This window comes from Stegostoma tigrinum, chromosome 1, assembly GCF_030684315.1.
Source record: "Stegostoma tigrinum isolate sSteTig4 chromosome 1, sSteTig4.hap1, whole genome shotgun sequence".
In the NCBI taxonomy this organism is placed as follows: Eukaryota; Metazoa; Chordata; class Chondrichthyes; order Orectolobiformes; family Stegostomatidae; genus Stegostoma; species Stegostoma tigrinum.
Window position 1 is genome coordinate 98,359,560 of NC_081354.1, and position 5,742 is coordinate 98,365,301.

Genomic DNA, 5,742 nt, shown 5'->3' on the forward strand with positions numbered 1-5,742 from the left:
AAATTTCCGGATGGCATTTGATAAAAATGCTCACAATAGATGGTCTTTGTGAATGGAGATACATTTTCTCCTTCACTATTTACTCCACTAGTTTCCTTACTATTGATGTTAGACTCACAGGTCTGTAGTTTCCTAGACTATCTCTACCGTCCTTCCTGTAAAGTGGAACAACATTGGTTCTTCTCCAGCCCTCTAGTACCTCCCATGCCCATAAACATTCGGGTCAGGGATCTCTTGTTTCCCATAGCAGCCTGGGCTACAGCTCATTCGGACCTGGGGATTTGTCTCTTTTTAAATCGACCAAAACTTCTACTTTCTCACTTCTGCTCAAGAATTCCACATTCCATCTTCTTAAAGTCTGTATTTGCATCCTCTTTCTCCAGAGTAAAGACAGATGTCAAGTACTCATTTAATAATTTATCAATGTCTTCCAGCTTCATGCATAGACTTACCCTTGGTCCCTAATAGGTCCTTACTCTTTCTCAGATTATTCTTTTCTCTTTGACATATTTGAAGAATATCTTGGGATTCTTCCTGATCTTGCCCTCCAACACTTTCTCATGCCCCCTCTTTGCTTTCTTGAGTTCCTCCTATACTTTCTATACTCCTCTGTGGCCTCTGTTGAATTTTTTTCCCTTGTACCTGTTATATATCTGTCTTTTCTTTTCATCTGGTCTTGAATATTCCTAGACATCCAGGCTTCCCTGGGCTTATTGTTCTTACATTACATTCTAAAAGGCACATGTTGAGCCTGTACTCTCCCTAGTATTTGAAAGCCTCCCACTGTTCTGCCATAGATTTATGTACAATCTGACATAAAAAAACTCTCCAATATATACTTCAAGAAATCTGTACCCTCTAAACCCTTTATACAATGATTATCCCAATTAATATTGGGTAGACCATAAGACATAGGAGTAAGTAAGGCCATTCGGCCCATCAAGTCCACTCCACCATTTAAATCATGGCTGATGGGCATTTCAACTATATTTCCCTGCACTCTCCCCGTAGCCCTTGATTCCTTCTGAGATCAAGAATTTGTCGATCTCTGCCTTGAAGGCATCCAACGTCCCGGCCTCCACTGCACTCCGTGGCGATGAATTCCACAAGCCCACCACTCTCTGGCTGAAGAAATGTTGTCTCATTTCAGTTTTAAATTTACCCCCTCTAATTTTAAGGCTGTGCCCACAAGTCCTAGTCTCCCCGCCTAACGGAAACAACTTCCTAGCGTCCACCCCTTCTAAACCATACATTATCTTGTAAGCTTCTATTAGATCTCCCCTCAACCTTCTAAACTCTAATGAGTACAATCCCAGGATCCTTAGCCGTTCATCATACGTTAAACCTATCATTCCAGGGATCATCCCTGTAAATCTCCGCTGGACACGCTCCAGGGCTAGTATGTCCTTCCTGAGGTGTGGGGCCCAAAATTGGACACAGTATTCTAAATGGGGCCTGACTAGAGCTTTATAAAGCCTCGGAAGCACATTGCTGCTTTTATATTCCAACCCTCTTGAGATAAACGACAACATTACATTCGCTTTCTTAATTACGGACTCTACCTGCAAGAATCCCTAATGACTTGATCGATTTTTTTAAACTATTATGAAAAATACATAGGGTAGGTTAAAAGAGATTGTTTCCACTATTTTGGAAGTCTAAAATGATTCAGTTTAAAAATTAGCCTCAGGCATTTCAAGAGTAAATAACTCCTTTATGCAACACTAGCAACGATTTGGAAATTTCTTCTGCAAAGACCGATTAATCTGGAATCAATTATTAATTTCAGAACTGAGATTAATAGAGTTTACTAATGAAAGGTGTTAAGGGATTCGGGAAAAGGCAAACATATGGAGTTAAATCAGAGGTCAGCCACGGCCTCACTGAATGATGGAAAAGGTTTGAGGATTGAAATGGCTAATACGTGTCTCTAAGTTGCGAACAGTGAGACTGGTACATTCATTTTCTGTCTGCTCCTTTCACAAATGCACAGAAACCTGCATTAACTCTCTGTTTCAGGAAGTTCACTTTATCTTAATAAAGATATTGAGAATTTTTTTTAGCTCCTACTAGGGTTAGAACATTAGCAATAATTGAGTTAGAGTGAGAGAGGCTAAAGAGGGAAACAGAAAAAGGAAGAAAAAAAGAGATACTACGTTGTGTAACTTATTGTGTCCAACTTCCTTAATTATTCACCCTCTAAGACATGAGAAAATTTGAAGAGATTAAACAAATCTTTTTTGTCTCAACATACAAATTGCCTTAAATATGACTGATTCACTTTACTTTTCTCTTTATATGAGTCGCATTGTATAAACGGAACATGCAGGGTTGTTAGTGGAGAGGAAGTGGTACATCTACACGTATGAATTAGGAGCAACAGAGGTCATTCAGCCCCTTAAGCCTGCCCTGTCCTTTGACAAAATCATGGCTGATCCGACTGTGGCAGAATTGTGGCACTATCCTGCCTACTCCCTCCACACTTTGTCAATGAAGAAGTGACATAATTCATCTTTTAAAATATTCAGTGACCTGCCTCTATGGCTTTCTGCTTGGAGTTCAGTCCAGGGTCAAATAGGAATAAGAATGTCCTGGGGCTGCTGAAGTGGATGGGAAGGGGATGGAGTTGGGGAGCTAACATGGGACAAAGTTTGTTTTGGAGGCCGAAGGTAACCTTCTCACAATATTGAGTTGGAGGAAGCTATCATTCAAGCAGGATTTCATTATACAGACCATTTGATTGGATGTTTCTAACTGAGGCCTCAAAATATAATGTGGAAAGAAAGAGCTAGATATGATTAGCAAACTCTTGCCTGCAGATGATACCACAGATGAAATTTCCAAATCCACTTTGAATACACTTGTTGATTTCTTTAGAGCATCAATTCCTTCCATGCCTCCTGGTCTCATAGACCATTTCATTCCTGTGTGCAAAATCTCTTTTAGTGTTCCCAAAACCCAGCATTCACTAAAATAGCAGAAATATTCCCAAATACCAAAACCTCAGGGCAGCATAGTGACTCAGGAGTTAGCACTGCTACCTAAGAGCAGAAGGGACCCAGTTTCAATTCCAGCCTCAAGCAACTGTCTGTGTGGAGTTTGCACATTCTCTCTGCGTCTGCGTGGGCTTCCTCCAGGTGTTCCACAGTCTAAAGATCATAGATTGTTGAATCCCTACAGTGTGGAAACAGGGCCTTTGGACCAACAAGTCCACACCAACCCTCAGAGCATTCCACCAATACCCTTTCCCCATGACCCACCTAATCTACACGTCTCTGAACACTACAGGCAATTCAGATAGCCAATCCATCTAGCCTGCACATCTTTGGGCCGTGGGAGGAAACTGGAGCACCTGCAGGAAACCCACACAGACATGGGGAGAACGTACAAACTCCACACAGACAGTCACCCAAGGGTGGAATCAAACCTGGGTTCCTGGCGATCAGAGGCAGCAATGCTAACCACTGAGCCAGCATGCTGCCCCAAGTGCCATTCTAATTCTGGATTGGCCATTCTAAAATACTCATATGCAAGCTAGGCGGGTTAGCCATGGGAAATGCAGGGTTACAGGGATAGTAGGGGAGTGAGTCTGGGTGGGATGCTCTTTGGGGAGTCGGTGTGGACTTGTTGGGCTGGACGGCCAATTTCCACACTGTAGGGATTCTACATACTCTATATACCTCCATCACCAAGCTTAGGATCTCAACGGAGTGAGACCCAACCAGCAAGTCCTCATCATAGACTCGGTAACAGTGTCCATCATTTCAAAGTAACCTGTAACCAATTCCTAGTATGCAAAAGAAAATCAAACCTTGTTCAACACAAGAGCTCTGAAAATGAGACACAAAAGTGGTTTTCCTCTACCACACTAGACCAAGCAGGCCATGTAGATTCCTAAACTTAAAGATGATGGTAGCATCAAGCGTATTACATGTCAAGGTGCCTTGGTTTGACTGTACACACAACTACCTTCTGGATTAACTGTCCATGTAGAAGACGTTGAAAATAGGAGCAGGAACAGGCCATCCAGCCCTTACAGCTCCACCTTTCAACATGACCATGGCTGATTGTCTAAGTGGGTACCCTGCTCCTGCCTTCTCCCCCACACGCTTTGATTCCTATTGCCCTAAAAACTATATCTGACTTCTTTTTGAATATCTCTGAAGAAGCATCTTTTAATCTCATATCAGTTGACTTCCAACTTCCTGTATGCCCGACATGAATGAGTGAATGCACAGAAACTCACTGGGTTGTGTTCTCAATTCCCGTTATTGTCATTATCCAGATCAAGTTGTTCACGGATGTTATTACAGACTTCTGGAGCAGGGCCTCCTGGCTCAGTGATAGGGACACTATCACTCGCCCACAAGAACCCTGAATTCCTGTCCTAAGCTTATAATCGGCACATTCCTATACCAAGAATACAAGTTTGCATTAAAGACTCAGTAGAGCAACATGTATAAGAGTCAAAAAGAGATCTCAGAGTCAAACAAAACAGATAAAAGGTCAAAGGGAAGAGAGACTTAAGATTAGTAAAGCAGAGTCAATAAACTAAAATATTTGGGATATGTGACCCTCAGGCCTGATCTCCATCACATCCACTGCATTCTGGTAACAGTTCAGATGACAGTTCAATGGAACCATTCAAAGGCAGACCATATACTCAGTGGAGGGGCGGGACGGTGGCTCCGGTGCCTCAGTGGTTGTCACTGCTGCCTCACAGTGCCAGGGATCTGGGTGCAATTCTGCCCTCGGGTGACTGTCTGTGTGGAGTGTGCACATTCTCCCCGTGTCTGCATGGGTTTCCTTCAGGTAGTCTAGTTTCTTCCCATAGTCAAAACAATGTGCTGGCTAGGTGGATTGGCCATGCTAAATTGCCCGGAGTGTTCAGGGATTGGTCTGCATGGGTTGCTGTGTGGGTCAGTGTGGACTTGTTGGGCCAAAGGGCCTGTTTCCACATAGGGATTCCATGATTCTATGCAGTTGGGAAATTGCAATTGGTCATTTCGGGGGAAAAGCATCCACCAGCTTCTCAAGCCACATCAGAAGGTTTAATCAATAAGTCAATTAATGTATAGCAATTTTCAGGACAAAGATGTCAAATTCTGGAGTTTCCGGCAGTGCCAAGCAGGCTTCCCAGCTGCAGACAATCCCATCCACCCCTAAGTCATTTAAGATTTTTTTCAATTACCCCAACAGGTTCAGTGTTAAAGGACACTGGCAGATACAATCCTGGTGGATCTGTCAGCACTGTAGCTTGTGCACTTTCAGAATCTACGGTGACAATCAAAGAGAGAGAACAAAATATCGAGAGCACAGAACAAAAAAGAATTGATAGCGAAGAAAAGCAGAGAAACAATACAGAAAGAGATTGCACTTTGTTTGCACAAAATGTTAAGGGAGATCAATTATTGTGGGTGTAGGGAAAGGCTTCAGTGATCATATACAATGTACTAACACGCTTATGATTTCACAAGCTTCACTATGGGGTTCCATTAAGTTGACAGCTCGGTAAATAAAAAGACACATACAAAACAATACATTGTTAATTGCTTACATTACATGAATAGGGTATGTTTTTATCCAGTGTTGTTGTATATCTTATAAATAATGAATTCTGACACGAACCTATCCAATGTGCTGTTTCAGCAGCAATGTTTAAACAGTCCATAGCTAGGCGTCCTGAAGAAGCTAATCATTGACAGAGATCAGATATAACCACACACTTAAACTAGCGCTTGG